The sequence below is a fragment of the Callospermophilus lateralis genome, chromosome X (genome assembly GCF_048772815.1).
Source record: "Callospermophilus lateralis isolate mCalLat2 chromosome X, mCalLat2.hap1, whole genome shotgun sequence".
NCBI lineage: Eukaryota > Metazoa > Chordata > Mammalia > Rodentia > Sciuridae > Callospermophilus > Callospermophilus lateralis.
Genome location: NC_135325.1, coordinates 5947329 through 5969028, shown reverse-complemented (window position 1 = coordinate 5969028; position 21700 = coordinate 5947329).

Below are 21700 nucleotides of genomic sequence, written 5' to 3'. Positions count from 1 at the left end.
TTGGTTCACAACTAGATTCATCACAGATAGAACATAAAGAGAGAAACATATCCCTTGAAACAAAATTGGGGGGAAAGTCGCATGAAAATACTGTACCCACTTTAAATTCCCAAGGGGAGAACAAGTTTCCCAAGTAAGGCAGGCAGTGAGAACAATTTCTAACCAGCAAACACACAGGTACTTCATTGTTGAGCCCACTCCAAGCAATGTAGCCAGGATTCACCCTTGTTCTGTTAGTGGCAATTGGCAAAGGTCCAGGTTCCCTTAGTTTATCCAAACTGGCTTATCTATCACTCATTTTAATGCATAGAATTTGTTTTCAAAAGTCATCACCAAGGGTTTCTCTTATAGTCTGACTGATTCATTAAATCCATGAAATGAAACAGTAAGTTTGATGGTCAGAAATTAAAGAATTCCCATCTGATGGCTTTATTTTCCCTATAAAAATCATGACACAATCATTTCCTACAAATTTAGTGCATTTGGCACATGTGTGAGCTTGCTTTTGTGTGTGCTGGGTTGGGGGCAATATTGAGGAAAATAGAAAAGGTTTGAAATAACCTTTGCAGAAAATGAGAAGACAAGAGCTAAGGACAATAGATAATCAACTGTTTAAAACACACCATAGAACTGATTCCATAAATGTTGGTCAATTTTGTTGATCTTTTCAAAGACCCAGCTTTTGGTTTCACTGATATTTCTCTACCACTTTTCGATTTCCTATTTCATTAATTTCTACTCTAATCTTTCTTATTTCCTAACTTCTTTTAGTTTTCTGTTGTTTTCCTAAGTTTCTTAAAGTATAAGGATAAGTATCAACCAGAATCTTTCTTCTTTATTGTGGAAAGTTTTTATTTCATCTACAAATCTAAAGCTTAATTTTGCTGGATACAAGATTCTTGGTTGATACCCATTTTCTTTCAGAGCTTGATATATGTTGTTCCAGGATCTTCTAGCTTTCAGGGTCTGTGTTGAAAAATCTGCTGTTATCCTAATTGGTTTTCCCCTATATGCAATCTGATTCTTCTCTTGTGGCTTTTAAAATTCTCTCCTTATTCTGTATGGTGGGCATTTGTATTATAATGTGCCTTGGTGTGGATCTGTTGTAATTTTGTACATTTGGCATCCTGTAGGCTTCTTGAATCTGGATTTCCAATTCATTCTTCATGTTTGGAAAGTTTTCTGATATCATTTCATTGAATAGATTATTCATTCCTTTGGTTTGGACCTCTATGCCTTCCTCTATCCCAATAACTCTTAAATTTGGTCTCTTTATGCTATCCCATATCTTGAATGTTCTGCTCATGGTTTCTTACCATTATTGCTGTGTGGTCTATGTTCTTTTCAAGATTATATATTTTATCTTCATTGTCTGACATCCTTTCTTCTAAGTGGTCTACTCTGTTTGTGATGCTTTCATTTGAGCTTTTAATTTGATTTAATGTTTGTTTCATTTCAAGTATTTCTTTTTGTTTGTTTGTTTTTTTAGAACCTCTATCTCTCTGTTGAGGTGATCTTTTGATTCTTGGATTTGTTTATGTAGCTCCTTGTCGAAGTGATCTTTCACTGCCTGTATTTGCTCTCTTATATCTTCCTTGAGTTCTCAGAAAATTTTAGCCATGTGTATCCTGAACTCATTCTCTGTCATTTTTTTCTGCTGTGGCTGCCAGTGATTCTAATGATGTGATGTTTTGATTTGTTTGTGGTACTTTCTTCCCTTGTCTTTTCATGTTGCTCATGTGTCTTCCTTTCCTGCTCTCTAGGTATGGGGTGTTATTACTCTATAGATTTGTAGTACTCTTGTAGAGTTCCAAGATCCCTCCTTTGTAGGGAAGGACAATATTAACTGATCTTAATATCAACAATACATTACCTATGAACAAACTGTTGTTATTAAGACATTTACAGTTAAGTCTCAATGTACAGAAATGTTGGATTCAATTATTATCTAAAATATAATCAGTAGTTTCATAAAAAGGTTTACAGTTTCTGATGGTGGACAATGACCTGGGAGTTGGGAGTAAGACAATATGCTGCGGGGGGGGGGGGGGTAAGATGTAAGGATATAGAGGTAATATATCTTAGGAAATGTGAAAGAGACATCTAATGAAGAGGGTTAGTAGCAAGAGGATAGACAGGAAGTAATTTAGGGTAGATAAGTACATGGGAAGACAGTAGATTACATAAAACAAACACAGATATGTATTTAGAGAAATATAGGATGTCAAAATAGTAAAATTTGTAGGGGGGAAGAAAAATGAAAGAAGAAAAAAGAAAACAAAGGGCATATACAACTTCTCTATATTATATTATTCAGATGATTCAGTCCTCAAAATTCTACTTCATGCAAAGTTCTTGGTTTCACATATGTTGGGGATGTGAGGGCTGGAGGATAGAGGGGTAGAAGAGAAAGAAAGGAAAAAAACTCAAAAGAAGAAACCAGGGTTGTTGCTAGTTGTAGAGATCTATTTCTTTTCTGTTTCTCTTCTCATCCAATAGGTGGGGCTTATTTCCTAACTTCTTTTAGTTTGCTGTTGTTTTAAGCTGTGTTTTTAAGCTGGTGTCTCTGCCCTCAGGATGGTGTAGGTACCATGGTGGGAAGACTGATCCTGGTGTAGGGCATCTGGAAACAGGAAGTGCCACCCGCCAGCCTCTGCAGGGAGGCTGCACCTCACAGGTCTCTTTTTAGGACCTCTCATCTGACTTGAGTACTGTACCTCCCTCTCTTGCCTGGAGATTTCCCAGCTCCTGGTCTCTCTGTTAGGCTCCAAACTTTAGTCCCATTCCCTTTCTCCCACTTAGCAGTTCCCACCTGCAGGACCTCTCACAGCCAGGCTCACACCAGGTGAGCGGCACCCTGGTCACACTGCACATCTACCCAACTGGGAGCTGTTTTTATGTTGAGTGGTCACTGTGCCAAGGTCGCTGCTGAGGGGTGGGGGGAGAGAGTTGGATACATGGTACCTGGCCAGATGGAGATCCAATCTGAGAGCTGAGAGCTGCCCACACCAAATGTGGCAAGAAAGGATATCCAAGAAGGAGTTGGTCTGCTTCCAGTGCCGGGGAGTCTGGTGAGGTGGGGAAGCTGGGCAATGGCCTTGTGCTGTGGGTAGGTAGCAGCTGAGTGACCTGCATGGGAGCAGAGTGCAGTCTGGAGTTCTGCAGAGGTGCTGAGAGGTGATTCTGCTAAGCTGCTTGAGAGCCCTGCGTGAGCTAGAACTGTGGGCTTTGGGTTTCAGGCACCCTGGGTCCAGATTCCTGCTCGAATGCTGAGGCTCTACTATAGGGGTCCTCTTACACTCTCTGAGATGCAGTATTCTGACTAGGTGAGACCTGGGTCACAGAGTGACACAGGATGCTGCCTGCCTCTGGCCTGCCATCTTGAGAGCCCAGAATCTTTCTTCTTTTAATATAGGCAGTTAGAATTATAATTTTCTCTGTAAGCACTGCTTTATCTACATTCTATAGATTTTTTGTTTCTCATTTCAAATCTGCCAGCTTTTGTTATACATCTAATATCTTTTTTGTCCCTGTATTCCTTCATCACTGACTTTTTTGTGTCAGATATATTTAATGTACCATACCTTCTCTTGTACTATATTTTTGAGTCATTTTCTTAGTGATTGCCTTGAGTGTTACAATCAACAACTTATAAATATTTAGTTTGGATGAATATCAACCCAATTTCAATAATATGTAAGAAATTTTCTCTACATTCCCTTTTTCCTCTTTCTTGCTGTCATACAAATTACATCTAATTAATTATGTGTTCATCAACACAGATTTATAATTATTACTTTATTCAATTATCTTATACTTCTTTTACTGGTACTCTATTTCTCCATGTGGATTGAACTTACCATCTAGTATTCTTTCATTGTAGTCTACAAATGACTTTCTTTTGAGTTTCTTCTACTTGGAATTCATTGAGCCTCTTGGATTTGTAGATTAATGTTTGCCGTCAAATTTGGGAAGATTTCAGTCATTATTCTGCCCATTTGTCTGTTCCTTTTTCTGGGACTCTCATTGTATATTGGCATGCTTGGTGTACTACAGGTTTCTGAAGCTCAGTTCATTTTACTGCATTCCTTTTTTCTTTTCCATCTAAGAATGGACAATCTTAATTCACCTATTTTTGAGACTACTGAATTTTTCTTCAGTCTGCTCAAATCTACTGTGTTACCCTATAATACTTTTTAACCCTGAATTTCTATTTACTCACTTTTTACAATTTCCCTCTCATTATTGATTCTTTATTTGGTGAGATCATTCTCATGCTCCTATGTTTCCTTTAGTTTTTAGGAGAGAGTTTCCTTTAGCTGATCAAATATATGTAAAATAACTGATTTAAGTTATTTGTTTAGTAAGCCCAATATTTGAGCTTTCTCAAGAACAGTTTCTATTGATTGTTTTTACTTTCATATATGGGTCATGCTTTCTTGTTCCTTTGCATGTCTTATAATTTTTATAAACTATTTTATATAATACAGTCTGGCAACTCTGAGAACTATCTTCCTCCCTAGGGTTTGTTGTTGTTGCCATTCATTTTGTTGTGGCTCTTTGTTTAGGGACATGCCTGAACTAATTATGTTAAGTCTGTATTCTTTGTCCCATGTAGCCACTGAAGTCTCTATTCAGTTAACTTCTGGTGAGCTGATGATTGTACCATATTTACTTAAATGCTTTGAATGAATAATTCTCTGAATCTTTCCTGAGGGGCTCTCTGTGCATGCTGGGACACACTTTTTACATTCAACCAGTTTGGATGTTCTCCATGTTCTTATCCATATTCAGCCACATATATTCAACCGTATTTCTTGAATTGTTCCAAGCCATTGGTTTATTTACAGAACTTCTTTAGAACTTTGCCTTAGCCTTCACATTATGCTTGTGCAGAAACTTAAGATCAGCCAGACGTGAGAGCTTAGGGCATTCTCAGTTCTTTCTTAAGCATATATGCAGCCCCAGGCAGGAACTCAGATTCATACATGTAGGTAGCCTTCTAGATTTCCAGGAATATGCCAGAGCTTTCAAAGCCCCTATAAATATTTCATCCCCTAGTTTTTCCATTTAAGTGTTTTAGTTGTCTTGTTATTTGTCCTCATTTTACCACTGCCTCAGGCAGCTGTGATATTAAACAATTGCTACTGATTGTTTCTGACAAATGCCCTTGAGGAGAAGGGTTTTCACACTGGATGAGCTCTGAGTCAGGTCAAATAAAGACAACCCTTGTGAGTGGAATATTCTAAGGAACTTTAAAATAGGTCAAATAATATCACTAATCTGGGAATGTGGTTTTGCAAGAGCTCCAACTCTATTCTAATGCATGGAGTAGCTGCTAGGCTGCTGGTTTTCACTGCAATTGCAGGCTGTTAGATTTCAAGGCTACCATGAGATTAGAGAGATGGTGATGAGAATAAGGCAATAATACCAAAAAAATTCAGTATTCTTCAGGGGACCCAATTATTTTTAAAATAAATAAATAAATAAATACTTCTCAAATTGCTGCAAACATTCAGTTAATTTCCAGGGATCTAAAAATGCTTATTTTGACGATATTTTCCAGGGTCTTTGTTACTTTTAGGGGACAAAGGATTTTCAGAAGTCCTGTCTCTGACATACCCAATGACATTACCTATCCCACCCCAGACAGTTGATACCTACAGTCCTGGGCAGAAGTGAGATAGATTAGCTAATGGTATGGAAATAAATATGACTGTTCATTCTCAGTAGGTAGTGAATTATCATTTTAAATTGTCCATCCCTCTCTCTATCCATGCCTTCCACTCTATGACATTGCCACTCTTCCATTTAGAGGTGGGGTCTATTTCTATTAATAGTGCTTCTTGCTCACATAACATTCTTTGGTCAAGTATAATGTAGAAAAAAAACAAGTGTGCCAGTTCTGAACATGGACCTTAAAGCAGCTAGTGTTTTCATTCATCTCTTTTCTATTTCTGCTATGGCCATGAAAATAGGTCCAGCTAGTGCAGGGGATGTAGCTCAATGGAAGGGCACTTCCTTTGCATACATGAAGTCCTGGGTTCAACCCCCAATAACACAAAAAAAAGAATAAAAATGCTAGAAAATATGTCCAGCTAGCCTGCTAGTACAAGAAGTGAGACATAGGAAACTGATCTGGACCCTAGCTTGTAGCCAAGTTTAGCCAAGCTCAGTCTTTATCATCCAAATGCCAGTCAACCCATAGATATGTGAGTGAGGTGTGTGAACAAATAATTTAAAGCACTAGGTTTTGACTATATATATATATATAGTCAATGGATCTTTTATTTATATGTGGTGCTGAGGATTGAACCCAGGGCCTCACACATGCCAGGCAAGCACTCTACCAATGAAATACAGCCCCAGCTGGGATGTTTTTTTTATGTAGCATTATTGTGGCAATAGATGATGAATACAACACATGCTACTTGATTAAACTCTTAAGAGTCTGCCTATTCTAAGAGTTGGACCTTGAATATATCTAACAGTTATTTGTACTACTGCTGCTCCTTCTTCTGTAGGTTAAGTTACCATTTTAGACTTTCAACAGTTATAGAATAAATATTCCTAATATAAAAAGGCAACAACTGTATTAGGTCAAACACACTCAAGCCAGTTTCCACCTCTCGGGGAAGCATGCAGCAAATCATTCCACAGAAAACACAAACAACATCAAAAGACATTTTTTTCTAAAGAAAACTGTTCTATTCTCTCTGAGGAAACAGTTTGCAACAGGGAAAGCTGTAATGGAAACTCTAATTTTCATTTCAAAGATTTTCCTCAAGAAAAGTAGCTATTTCCTTCAGAGCAGTTTGGGATTACACTTTTCTGATTTTTTGTTTTATTTGTAGGGGAAAATGTTTCCAGCCTCGGTATTTTTCTGGTCAAAATTTGGTCAACTACCTATAGGTTCTTAGCCCTAAAAATGATAGTCTGTTAGAAAAAGGGTGTGAAGGTAGTTGGTAAACTTTATGGGTGTTTAAAAAAAGTGCTGGTACTTTATCAGTTGACTAGTCTCTTGCTCAGTCAAATTTTTAACCTTCAGTAGGTAAACTCTAATGTACTGATGTTAATCATACTTGATGGTCATTTACTAATCACTGGAATATTAAAGACTGAAGTAAGCATAGAATAACTTTGTTAATCCTTTGTGGACATAGAGAACAGTGTGTGCTATAAATTGTTGAATAAATATACACATATGAAAGTTAAAACCCAGGAGTTCACTGTTTGATTTCTCTGCCCTCAATCTTAGGATATGTATTATTTATATAACCTCCTTCAAAGGGGGCTTATATACATCAAAAAGGTGCTGGTTTTCTAAATGAAGGAGAAACATACTTTCTTGAGAAACAAAGAGTAAACCAAGCACAATTATTTGTTTGGATACCCACAACATATGGTAGATTTACAACTTACTTGTCTGAGTTTGTGATAGCCACTGTTTTTTTTTTTTTAAACCTATGACTGGAATGACTGGAGATCCAAACCACAATATTGGACCATGATGTAACTTAGAGAAATTAGCCCATGTGCTAAGGATTATAAAACAAATAATACTGATAATGTTTTCACAAGAAGTCACCAGTTGGTGGGTATTTGCATTGTATCCAGCATTGGTAATTATGAATAAAGCTTCTATAACTATTTGTGTACAAGTCCTTGTGTGAACTTTGTTCATTTCTCAAGTGGGATTGATGGGTGGTGTGTTAAATGTATGTTTAATTTTATAAGAATTTTCCAAACCTGTTTCATCCACCAATAGTGTATAAGAGTTCTAATCGTTTTACATCCTCATCAACACTTAATAGTGTCAGAATTTTTCATTTAATCCTTCTAGTAGGCATGTAGCATATATCTTTGTGGTTTTAATTTGCATTTCTTTAATGACTGATGAGTCTATTTTCAAGTGTTTATACACCACTATATTTCTTTTGTGAAATGTGTGTTCAAATTGTTTGACCATGTTTTTAAGTCTTCTTACTAATGAATTGTATTTAGGACATAGATACTTCATGAGATATGTCTTTGAAATATTTTCTCCCAAGAAGAACAAGAGGATTATGGGAAGGAAGGAGGAGAGGGAAAAGGAAGATACTGGGGAATGAGATTGATTAAACTGTGTTATGGACATGTACAATCTCACTGTTGTGTATAATTATAATGCACCAATAAAACATTTTTAAAAAATATTCTCTCCCCCCATGCACCTTGTTCTTCAAATTTCTTAACATTGTTTTTAAAAGTGCACAAATAACCCAATCAATAAATGGGCCAAGGACCTGAACAGACACTTCTCAGAAGATGATATGCAATCAATAAACAAATAAATGAAAAAAAATGTTCATCATCTCTAGCAATTAGAGAAATATAAATCAAAACTTCTCTAAGATTTCATCTCACTCCAGTCAGAATGGCAGCTATTATGAAGACAAACAACAATAAGTGTTGGTGAGGATGTGGAGAAAAAGGTACACTCATACATTACTGTTGGGACTGCAAATTGATGCAGCCAATATGGAAAGCAGTATGGAGAGTCCTTGGAAATCTGGGAATGAAACCACCATTTGACCCAGCTATCCCTCTCCTTGGTCTATACCCAAAGGACTTAAAAACAGCATACTACAGGGACACAGCCACATCAATGTTTATAGCAGCACAATTCATAATAGCTAAACTGTGGAGCCAACCTAGATGCCCTTCAATAGATTAATGGATAAAAAAGTGTGGCATATATACATAATGGAATTTTACTCAGCAATAAAAGAAAATAAAATCATGGCATTTGCAGATAAATTGATGGAGTTAGAGAAGATAATACTAAGTGAAGTTAGCCAATCCCAAAAAAACAAATGCCAAATGTTTTCTCTGATATAAGGAGGCTGATTCATAGTGGGATAGGGAGAAGGAGCATGGGAGGAATAGATTAACTCTAGATAGGGCAGAGGGGTTGAAGGGGAAGGGAGGGGGCATGGGTGTTATTAATGATGGTGGAATGTGATGGTCATTATTATCCAAAGTACAGGTATGAAGACATAAATTGGTATAAATATACTTTGTATACAACCAGAGATATGAAAAATTGTGCTCTATATGTGTAATAAGAATTGTAATGCATTCCTCTGTCTTATATAAATTTAAAAAGTGAATAAGTTTCAATATTTTTTAAGTCAAATTTACCAATTTTTTCTTTTATGGCTTGTACCTTTTTTTCTAACTGGGGATTAAACTCAGGGGCACTTAACCACTGAGCCACATACCCAGACTTTTTTGTATTTTGTTTAGAGACAGGGTCTCACTGAGTTGCTTAGGGCCTCACCAAGTTGCTGAGGCTGACTTTGAACTCATGAGCCTCCTGCCCCATCCTCCAAGCTGCTGGGATCACAGGCATGTGCCACCATACCCACCTGGCTTGTGCATTTTTAAAGTATACTTTTCTTACCCCCAAGAATCCTTAAATTTTCTTATGTTGCCTTCTGGAACTTTTATATTTTTAATGCTAACATTTTGATTTGTGATATGTTTCAAGTTAATTATTACATATGGTACAAGATGAAGACTGAAGTTCACCTTTTCTGCATATGGTTACTTAATTGTTCTAGCACCATTGGTTGAAAGACTGTTTTTTCCACATTGAGTAATCTTGGCACCTTTAACAAAAGTTAACTGACTATATATGTAGTGGACTATTTATAAACTCTCTGTTTTCTCCCATTCATCTATATGTCTATCCTTATGCAAATGCCTGATTGTCTTGATTATTATAATTTTATAGTAAACCTTGTACTCAGATAGTGAAAGTCCCTCAACTTTCTCTTCTTTAAAAAAGTGTTTTGGCTATTTTATTTTAGTTCCTTTAATTTTCCATATAAATTTTAGAGTTATTGAAATTGTAGAGCCTTCAGTTTCTACAAAACAAAATTCTAGTATATTTGGCTGGAATTGATTTGAATCTACAGATAATTTGGGAAGAATTGACAACCCAATAAAACTGAGTTTTTGATCCATGAACATGGTATATCAAGAGATAAAAATAAAATTCAGTCTTGTTGAAGACATGTTACTTAAGAGTTTTTTGTTAAATGCAGCCAAGTCTAATGCTGATCAATATAAAAGTATTCAGCAGACATTCTATTAAAAGAAACAGGTAGAGGTACTCAAAAATTTGTGGGACATGTCAAAAGATAAAGAAGCCACCCTGGGAGAGCTTCCAATTGTCAGAGGTGAAATAATTTGAGTAACAAATGAAGGAACGGGAGTGTTATAATCTAAAGAATGAAATAAATATCTATGGATCCATACTTATATAAATAAATGATTGAACAAATTAATGGGGAACAAGAGACAAACATCCTTACAGAAGAATTCCTATTAACAAATGTAAAAAAATGAGGGAAATAGAAAAGTCACTCTAAGAACAATGCAGCAATAACTGCTTCAGGCAAGATTCACTGATGTGTTATTCATATGTCAAAACTCATCAAATTGCACACTTTACATATGTGCAGCTTACTTATGTGCATCAGTTACACCTTAATAAAGCTGAAAATGTATAAATTATAGTGCACTTTATTCTCCAATGAAAACTTAAAAATTTGTGCTTCACTCAATAGAGGTTAGTGAAGTAGGCAAAATTGTTCTACTACCTATAGTTGGGGTATCAGAGCACATGCAAGGAAATCATAGCAGGTTCTGTCAGTGTTCTTCCCTTATACTCTTACACCCTCATTCTTACCATGGTCAGGTGTTGTCCTGACTTCCCATAGCCAGCATTTACATTTGTCTGAGGGAATTTATCTGAGGTTGTTTGAAGCCCACTTTGCCTGACTGTTTATCAGGCAGAGGTACTAGGGAATTAATGCCTCAGTCACTCAATGAGTGACTGCTGAGAGTTGACTGGTGTATAAATATCCCAGCTTCCTCATACCTTAGGTGTAGTAACTAGGAAACACATATTCTACAGCTTCCCAGACTTCTATAACAGGAGTATGCTCTCCAGTTGCTCACAGAGCTAAGTGGATTGACTATATACTCCTTACTTTCTGCCTTACCATCCTTGTCTCACTTCCTTATTGGTATTTCCTCTACTTCCAAATAAACTACTTGAATTTGATTCCTTGTCTCAGGACTGGCTTCTAGGGAACCCTAAGACAAATACACGGTGGGCACCTTTGAGGAATAAATGAGTTATTTCTTAGAAAAAATTTACTAAGAACATACTCCCCTCAAAAAGAAAACCATCAAGAATTTCAAGAACCTAAGAACCTAAACACTTGCAATTTTTGGCAGTCCTGGGGATTGAACCCAAGACCTTGCAAATGCTAGCTCAGCATTTTAACACTGAGCTAAATTCCCAGCCCAACACTTGCTTTTCAATCCTAAATATATTCTTTAAAATTATTGCTATAAAACCAGTAGAATTAAAACTAAGAAATAATATGTACAACTGACTTGGAGTTGATCTGCTTTTCAACATTTCTGATAGGTAGCTCAGGCAATCTTAGCCATGACTCAGTTTATTCTCAGCCTAAAAATATGTATTTCTCTATTTATCACTATTTAATAACTCTTTTCCCCTAGGGTTTTTGTTTTTCCTACCCCTTGCTTGTTTATTTTCATAAGCTATCTGAGAAGAAAGGGAGAGGGCAAGCTCAGGGTACAAAGATGCAGTTTTATAAGGCAATTACTTATCCTACTGAGTGGGGGTAATGAGCTCAATACTTGAACACAATAGGTTGTCAATGAATGATTTGTGCCACATAAACATGGCAATTACAAGCCCTAAAAAATGCAGACATTGGAAATGAAATGGTTCTGAAAATAGCAACAGTGACATGATTACTAATCACCACTGTGAAAAGAGTGTTGGTAAGTGTGATACAACTCCTTTGCCATGTAACTTTTCAATACATTTCTGCTGCCTCTGGGCTCAGCCATGTGGATGCTTTAGGACAACAGGATGTAAAAGAAGATAACAGAGGCAGAGGTTGAAAGGAGCTTCTATGATTAGACTAGCTCACTCTTGCCTTCTGCCATTACCATGATAACATTCTCAGAATGGACTTCTAGAGGATTAAAGACATAGAAAGGAGCCAAGTAACCCTATTCCTTTTATCCAAGGATATCTTGGACTAGCTGACAGTCAATTAATTGCCAGATATGAGATTTTGAGCCCAAACAAAGCCAGATATACTGCCCAGCTGAGCCCAGCTTAAATCATCACCCCATAGACAGATTAGCTAAATTTATACTTAATATTTTAAACCACTGGGTTTTGCAGTGGTTTGGTTACATAGCATTTTGGTGGACATACATAATTAAATATAACAATGTCAAAGATATCCTTTTCTGGGGCAATAAGGCCCCAAACTAAAATTAAAGTGGATAAATTCAGCAAGTCATTTGAGAATTTAAAAATATCTACAGAAATGAGAGATTCTAAAACACCAAAAGCAGAAGTTGCAAACTAATGACCTACCATCCACATTCAGTCTAGAGATATGTTCCAATGGAATAGTGAAAGCAGGATTACTTGTCCTCATTTGAGTCCATATTAGAGAGTTCAACTCTATTCATTTGAACTTTTTCCCTGCTATAAATTGGATGTAAAATCTAAAGGTAAGCCAGGAAAACTTGACTTTGTATATCAGCCAGTTCAGTCAGAGGAACAGAATCATTAGGAATTATAGAATAGGAAATTACTATGGGAATTTGAACTTAAGCAATTATAGGAAATGGTAAAAAGTAGTTGGCTATAGAGCCCTTTTTATGATTCTTTCTTCTGTGTCTGGTGCAGAGCCTGAAGTCAGGTGGATATGAAGTAGGTGAGAACAGGGGTACAAGTTGGAGAGGTACAGGTTGGAACTTGTTTTTGCCTTTCCCCATCTCCAAGCCTTCAACTTTGCTGTCTTGGGTGGCCTGCAGGAAATGGTACTCTTGCCATAAAGTCACATTCACACTTGGCTGAGGATTTGGAGAAATGGAAGAAAAGCATCCTGAATGAACTGAAACTTCAAGCCTGGCTGATGTTCTACCAATAAGATTCATGAAAACGTACATAAGCAGTAACAGGATCTAACCTACCCTGACCTCCTGCAAGCAAAATGGTTATGGCTTCATTTCTACCTTGCTAATCTCCTCCAAATTTCTCTTATGACCAACTCTAACTAGAAACATACAGAGAAAAGAACTTTGGTTGATGTAGTACCAACATTACAAAGTCATTATATCTTGGCACTTATTTGGAACAAGTGAAAATCAGGAAGCAGTTATTATATCCTAAACTTTTAATTTTTGGATGAAAACTAAAGAGAGATGAGTTCCTGCTGTGTATCTCAGGAAGTTTTTTGACTGAAAGTAAATCAAACTGGCTTTCATGTAGGGATACTTATTATCTCTCACAATAAGATATTAAAAAGTAAGTAGTGTAGTTTCATAGAAGGCTACTTAATGGCTCAACAACTCCATCTAGGATCCACATTCTTTCCATCTTTTTGCTTACCATTCTTAAGAGTGTTGTTTGTCCTCAGGCTTGTCTCTTCCTGGTTGCAAGATAGATGAAGCAGTTCCAATTATCAAATCCCTATAGAGTGATATCCAAAAGTCTCAATTTTTGAACTGTGAGGAAACATTTCCCAGAAGTCTCTAACAAACCTCTTTTGACATACCATTGGCTAGAACTGGTGACATGTCCACCCTAAATGAATTATTGGCAAGGAAAGTCGGATTATTAAAAGCCTCCTTATGGCTGGGGTTATGGCTCAGTAGTAGAGTGCCCGCCTGGCACAGGTGAGGCCCTAGGTTTGATCCTCAGCACCACATAAAAATAAATTAATTAATTAAAGATATTGTATCCAACTACAACTAAAAAATAAATATTTAAAAATAAATAATGAAGAAAAGCCTCCTTAAGCTTTCTCCACAAACTTTTTATCTTATTTTGGTCATTGGCTTTATGACACATTCTCCAAAGTGCAATTATTAGATTAAAATGCATAAATAGTATTTTTTGATTTTTAAAAAGATATTAAGCTAAACTGGCCCTGTTATGGACATCATTTTTTCCTCTCTGGATCTATCACTGCAGTGTTTATGTACTCTGCCAACCAGTGTATGAGTAGTGTAGGCTCCCCTGAATGACATGGCTCCCCATTAGCTGAACCAAACTGGGCTTCATTAGCAAGGAATAACAGGAGAGATGGATGGGCAGTGATTTTCATGTGTATGTGTGTGTGTCCATTCATTCAACATTTACTTTGCACCTGCAACCATTATAGCACTGGATATGAAAGCACCACAAATAACGTGTATAGAAAAAGAAATAATTTTTCCTTGACCCAGAGAAATAAAACATGATGACCTAGTAAGGTTTTTTTTTACATATACACTTCCAGCTTCTTTTATTAACATCTTGGATTACTGTTGTACATTTGTTATGATCAATGAATCAATATTGTCATTATTGTCACTTAAAGGCCATAGTTTAAATTCAGGTACTTTGTGCTGTACATTTAATAAGTTTTGACAAATGTGTCTCCATACAGTATGTAGCCTTTTCAGATTGTCTTTTCCACTAAGCAATATGGACTTAAGTTTCTTCCATGACTTTTCCTGGCATAAAAGGTTACTTCTGCTCTCCATTCCCACTCATACTGGGGATTGAACTCAATGATACCTTACCACTTAGCTACATCCTCAATCCTTTTATTTTTTTATTTTTGAGACAGTGTCTCACCAAGTTGCCCAGGTTGTCCCCGAACCTGCCATCATTCTGCCTCAATCTCCCCAGTAGCTAGGATTATGATAAATGACGGATGAAGAAAACAACTAATTATGACCAGAAACTGAAGTGAATTTGGGTAAATTATTCTTTATATTATCAATTAATGTGTTTATACACTCAACAAAAATTTTTTGAACAGTGACAGGAAGTATCAGGAACAGTGACAGGAAGATAAAACTGCATGTACATCCACATTTATCTTAAAATTAAATTTTAATTTAAAAATACACACAAGTTGTGGTAATAGTAGGCAGACCACTAGCATTTTGTGTTGTCAGTATTTTATTGGTTCCTCTTAGTTATACATGGCAATAAAATATACTATGGCATAATTATAGAGGTATGGAATAAAATTTGTTCTAATTCAGTCCTCAGTGTTTCCCTTACCTTTCCTTCTTTGCACCCCTGTTCCCTTCCCTCCACTCTATTGATATTTCTGCTGTTTATGTATAGTTTTTATTTATGTCTTGTGGATGTATCTGATGGTGAGATTCACTGTGCTACATTCATATATATACATAGGAAAGTCTTTCCCTATCCCATATCCCATATGTGTTTCCCTACCCCATCCCTCCTCCCTTTCTTTCATTCCCCTTTGTTTAGTCCTCTTATTTCTATTCTTTCTTTTTATTGCCTCCTCATATTGGATTAGCTTCTGCATATCAGAGAAAACATAAGAACTCTATTTTGGGGGGGGGACTGATTTATTTCAGATAGCATAAAAGTCTCCAGATCCATCCATTTACCATCAAATGCCATAAAGTCATTATTCTTTAAGGATGAGTAATATTCCATTGGGTATATGTACCATGTTTTCTTTATCCATTCATCTGCTGAAGGGCATCTAGGTTGGTTCCATAGCTTAGCTATTGTGAATTGAGCTGCTATAAACATTGATGTGGCTGTGTCCCTATAGTATGCTGTTTTAAGTCCTTTGAGTATAGACCAAGGAGTGGGATAGCTGGGTCAAAATGATGGTTCCATTCCAAGTTTTCCAAGGAATCTCCATACTGCTTTTCAGAGTGGTTGCACCAATTTTCAGTCCCACCAGCAATGTATGAGTGTGCCTTTCCCCCACATCCTCACCAACATTTATTGTAACTTATATTCTTGATAATTGCCATTCTGACTGGAGTGAGATGGAATCTTAGTGTGGTTTTAATTTGCATTTCTCTAATTGCTAGAGATGTTGAACACTTTTTCATATATTTGTTGACCAACCATATTTCTTCTGTGAAGGGTCTGTTCAGTTCCTTTGTTTCTTTATTGACTGGGTTATTTTGGTTTGGTTTGGTTTGGTTTGGTTTTTTGGTGTTACGATTTTTGAGTTCTGCATCTATCCTGGAAATTAATGCTCTATATGAGCTGCAGGTGACAAAGATTTTCACCCATTCTATAAGCTCTCTCTTCACACTTTTGATTGTTTCTTTTGCTGTGAAGAAGCTTTTTAATTTTATGCCATCCCACTTATTGATTCTTTTATTTTACTTCTTGTGATTTAGAAGTCTTGTTAAGAAAGTCAGTTCCTGAGTTGACATAGAGTGTTGGACCTACATTTTCTTCTAGCACATGCAGGGTTCTGGTCTAATTCCTAGGTCTTTGATTTACTTTGAGTTGGGTTCTGTGCAGAGTGGGAGACAGGGGTTAAGTTTCATTTTACTACATGTGGATTTCCAGTTTTCCCAGAGCCATTTGTGAAAGAGGCTATCTTTTTTCCAAAACATGTTTTTGGCACCTTTGTCTACTATGATGACTGTATTCATGTGGGTTTGTCTCTGTGTCTTCCATTCTATTCCACTGGTCTTCATGCCTGTTTTCATGGTGCTGGTACCATCCTGTTTTTGTTACTATACCTCTGTAGTATAATTTGAGGTCCAATATTGTGATACCTCCTGCTTCACTTTTCTTGCCAAGGATTTCTTTGGCTATTCTGGGTCTCATTTTTCCAAGTGAATTTCATGGCTGCTTTTTCTATTTCTGTGAAGAACATCATTGGAATTTGTTTTGTAATTTTTTGTTTATTTTAATTAGTTATAGATATCAGTAGAATGCATTTATGCACTTTGATATATCATTGGAATTTTGATGGGAATTGCATTGAATCTGAATATGTGCCTTTGGTAGTATGGCTATTTTGACAATATTAATTCTGCCTATCCAAGAACATGAGAGGCCTTTTCATCTTCTAAAGTTTTCTTCAATTTCTTTAATGTTCTATAGTTTTCATTGTAGGGATCCTTCATTTATTTTGTTAAATTGATTCCCAAGTATTTTTTAGGCTATTGTGAATGGGATAGTTTTCCTCATTTCTTTTTCAGCACATTTATCAATGCAATTGATTTGTGGGTGTTGATTTTGTACCCTGCTACTTTGTTAAATTCATTTATGAGATCTAGAAGTCTTTGGGTGGATTTTTTTTTTTGGTTTTCTAAATATAGGATGATGTCATTGGTAACAAGAAATAATTTGAGCTCTTTTTTTCTATTCATATCCATTTAATTTCCTTCTCTTGCCCGATTGCTCTGGCTAGAGTTTCAAGGACTATGTTGAATAGAAGTGGTAAATGTGGGCATCCTTGTCTTGTTCCAGTTTTTAGAGGAAATGCTCAGTTTTTCTACATTCAGAATGATGTTGGCCTAGAGTTTGTTGTATATTGCCTTTTTTAATAAAAAAAGTCAATGTACCTTTATTATATTTTATTTATACACGGTGCTGAGAATCGAACCCAGTGCCTCACACATGCTAGGCAAGCACTTTACCACTGAGCTACAACCCCAGCCCTGTATATTGTCTTATGGTAGTTTCCTTCTATCACTAGTTTTTCTAGTGTTTTTAAAATGAATGGGTGCTGTACTTTGTCAAATGCCTTTTCTATATCTATTGAGATAATCATGTGATTGTCTTTAAGTCTACTTATGACATGGATTATATTTATTAATTTCCATATGTTGAACCAAACTTGCATCCCTGGGATGAATACCACTTGATCATGGTGCACTACTTTTTTGATGGGTTTTTGTATGCAATTTGCCAATATTTTATTAAGAATTTTTGCATTAGGCCTGGAGATATAGCTCAGTGGTAGAGTGCTTGCCTGGCATGCATGAGGCCCTGGGTTCAATTCCCAAAACAAGAAAGAAAGAAAGAAAGAAAGGAAAGAAAGAAAGAGAGGGAAAGAATTTTTGCATCTATGTTCATCAAGGATATTGGTCTGAAATTTTCTTTCCTTTATGTGTCTTTGTCCAGTTTTGGTATAAGGGTGATACTGGCTTCATAGAATGAGTTTGACAGGGTTCTCTCCATTACTATTCTATGGAATAATTTGAGGAGGATTCATATTAGTTCTTCTTTAACAGTCTGGTAGAATTTAGCTGAGAATCCATCAGGTCCTGGGCTTTTCCTTGTTGGAAGCCTTTTGATGGCTGCTTCAATTTCCTTTTTTTTTTTGTGGGGGGGGGGGTCTAGGGATTGAACCCAGAGGCACTCTACTACTAAGCCATATCCCCAGCTTCTTTATGTTTTTATTTAGAGTCAGGGTCTCACTAAGTTACTGAGGACCTTGCTAAGTTGCTGAGGCTGCCTTTGAACTTGCAATCCTCCTGCCTCAGCCTCCCCAGTCACTGGGATTACAGGCAAGCACCACCAAACCCAGCTGGCTGATTCAATTTCATTAGTAGAAGTTGATCTGTTTACATTTTCTATATCCTCCTAGTTCAATTTGCATAGGTCACGTGTCTCCAGGAATTTGTCCATATTCTCAAGATTTTATAGCTTATTGGAGTATAAGTTTTCAAAATAGCTTCTGCTGATCCTTTAGATTTCAGTAGTGTATCTGGTGATATTTCTTTTTTCATCTCAGATTTTGATAATTTGAATTTTTCTCTCTTTCTTCTAGTTTGGCCAAGGGCTTATGAATTTTGTTTATTCTTTAAAAAAATTGTTTCACTGATCTTTTGAATTGTCTTTTAAATCTCAATTTCATTGATTTCAGCTCTGATTTTAATTATTTCCTGTCTTCTACTGATTTTGGTGTTGCTTTGTTCTTCTTTATCTAAGGCCTTGAGCCATAATGATAGGTTATTTATTTGATATATTTTCATTCTTTTAATGTATGAACTCAGTGCTACAAACTTTCCTCTTAATAGTGTCCCAGAGATTTTGAGATTTTGATATGTTGTATCACTGTTCTTAGTTACCACTAAGTATTTTTTTTTTACTTCTCCCCTGATTCTGCTACCCATTCATCATTCAAGAGTGTAGTATTCAATCTCCAGATGTTAGAGTGGTTTCTCCTAATCATTTATTTATAATTTCATTCCATTATGATTTGATAGAATGCAAGGTATTCTCTATTTTTTTGGTATTTGCTAAGATTTGCGCTGTGACCTAAAATATTGTCTATTTTAGAAAATGTTCCATGGGCTGGGGATGTGGCTCAAGCGGTAGCGTGCTCGCCTGGCATGCGTGTGGCCCAGGTTCAATCCTCAGCACCACATACAAGCAAAGATGTTGTGTCCGCCGAAAACTAAAAAATAAATATTAAAATTCTCTCTCTCTCTCCCTCTCTCACTCTCTCTTTAAAAAAAAAGAAAGAAAGAAAAAAGAAAATGTTCCATGAGCTGCTGAGAAGAAAGTGAAGTCAGTCATTGATGGATGAAATGTTCTAAAGATGTCTATTAAGTCCAAATTATTAATTGTATGTTTTAGTTCTATAGAATCTTTACTTGGTTTTTGTTTGGATGATCTATACAGTGACAAGAGAGGCATGTTAAGATCACCCAGTATTATTGTATTGTGGTCTATCAGATTCTTAATATTGAGAAGAGTTTGTTTGATGTATGTAGATGCTCCATTGTTTGGGACATAAATATCTATGATCATTATATCTTGTTGATGTACAAGTCCCTTAAACAGTATGAAATGTCCTTCTTTATGTATTCTAATTTTGGCTTGAAGTCCCTTTATCAGATATGAGAATGGTGACCCTTGCTTGTTTACAAGATCCTTGTGACTGGTACGTTTTTCCCCATCCTTTCACCTTCAGTCTGTGGATTTCTTTGCCTGTGAAGTGAGTCTCTTGGAGACCACATATTGTTGGTTCTTGTGTTTTTAATCCAAACTGCCAACCTATATTTTGATCGAAGAGTTTAGACCATTTACATTAAATGTTATTATTGAGAGATGACTCTTATTTCCTGTCATTTTTTATTTAAATTGGATTTGATTCTTATTTGATTGACTATTCTTCTAGCATAATGTTTTCCTATGCTGGTTTTCATCTTTATTTCTGCTTCATGAAACATTTTATTGAGTATGTTTTGTAGTGCAGGCTTTCTAGTTAAGAATTCTTTTAGCTTTTGTTTATCATGAAGGATTTTTATTTCATCTTCAATTTTGAAGCTTAATTTTGTGGGGTATAGTATTCTTGCTTGGCATCCATTATCTTTCAGAGGTTGTCATATAGTATTCCAAGCCTTCCTCTATTTTTTGGGTCTAGATTGAGAAATCAGCTGAAATCTGGATAGTTTTCCTCTAAATGTGACCAATCATTTTCCTCTATCAGTTTTAAAAATTCTACACTTATTCTGTATGTTAGGTATTTTCATAATAATGTATCTTGGAGTGGACCCTTTGTGATTTTGTATATTTGGAGTCCTACATGCCTCTTCTATTTGACTTTCATTTCATTCTTAAGTTTGAAATTTTTTCTGATATTAAGATTGTGCATTTTTTTTGGTTTGTGTTTCAGAGCCTAATCTATCACAATGAATCTTAAATTTAGACTTTTAATGGTATTTCAGATTTCCTGAATATTCTGTTCATAGTCTCTTAAAATCATTTCTCTCTGGTTGACTATTTTCAAGATTTTATGCTTTCTCTTTGAGGTCTGAAAAATCTGCCCTCCAAGTGGTCTAATCCATTGGTGATGTTTTCCATTGAATTTTTAATTTGATGTATTGGTTCCTTCATTTCAAGAATTTCTATTTGATTCTTTTTTCAGAATCTCTCTTTATTGAAATTATCTTTCACTTCCTGTATTTTCTTTCTGAGTTCACTCTTTACATCATCTTTTAGCTCTTAGAACAGTTTAACTACGAACTTTCTAAATTTTTTCTCTGACATTTCCTCCGCTGTGATGTCAGTGAAGTCTGCTGTTGAAGCCTTATGGGTTGTTTGGGATGGTGTGTTCCCTTGCTTTTCATATTGTTTGTATGTCTACCCATCTGTCAGTATAGCTCTGACTTCTTTTAAGTGAAGGACTACTATGCGAGCTTTTTCTTAAGAGCCCTGGGTTGGGTGGATATCTAGATCCTCACATTTTAATTCAATGTGTGACCCCTGCTAATCTCAATATCAGGTTCACTTTAAGAGATACACTGAGCCCTATTTATTGTAATCACTTCTGAGCCAAGTCTCATACTATTCAACACTGTAAGATCAAAAACTTGTTGTAATTGTTCTCTGTGGTTCCTCAAATTTAGGTATATACCTATAATAAAATTCTGAAACAGGTCAAAAATTAATAGTTAAATTTAGTAAACTTACTATATACTTAAGCGAGTACTAAAAGGAGGGAGGAAGAAAGTTTGTACAAATGGGGGAGGGAAAAACAAGGACAGAAAGACAGAGAGTGAGAGACTAAAAGGATAATTTACACCAATGTACAAAGGAGGAATAAATGAATTGGTGTTATTTGAGGGAGAAGCAGGTATAAACTAGGAAAACAAAGATAGGAAGGTTGGTTCCAATGCTTTAACCCATTAGATGAAGTGCATTCAAACGGGATGGAGGTACAATGTCGGCTATGGGGTTAACTGTTATCATTCAAGCTAAGGAGTTATTTGTGTGATCAAAATTGACATTAGAGTTGTTAGAGTGTTGGACAGGGCAGTGCTGTGAGTTGGCTGATTCTAC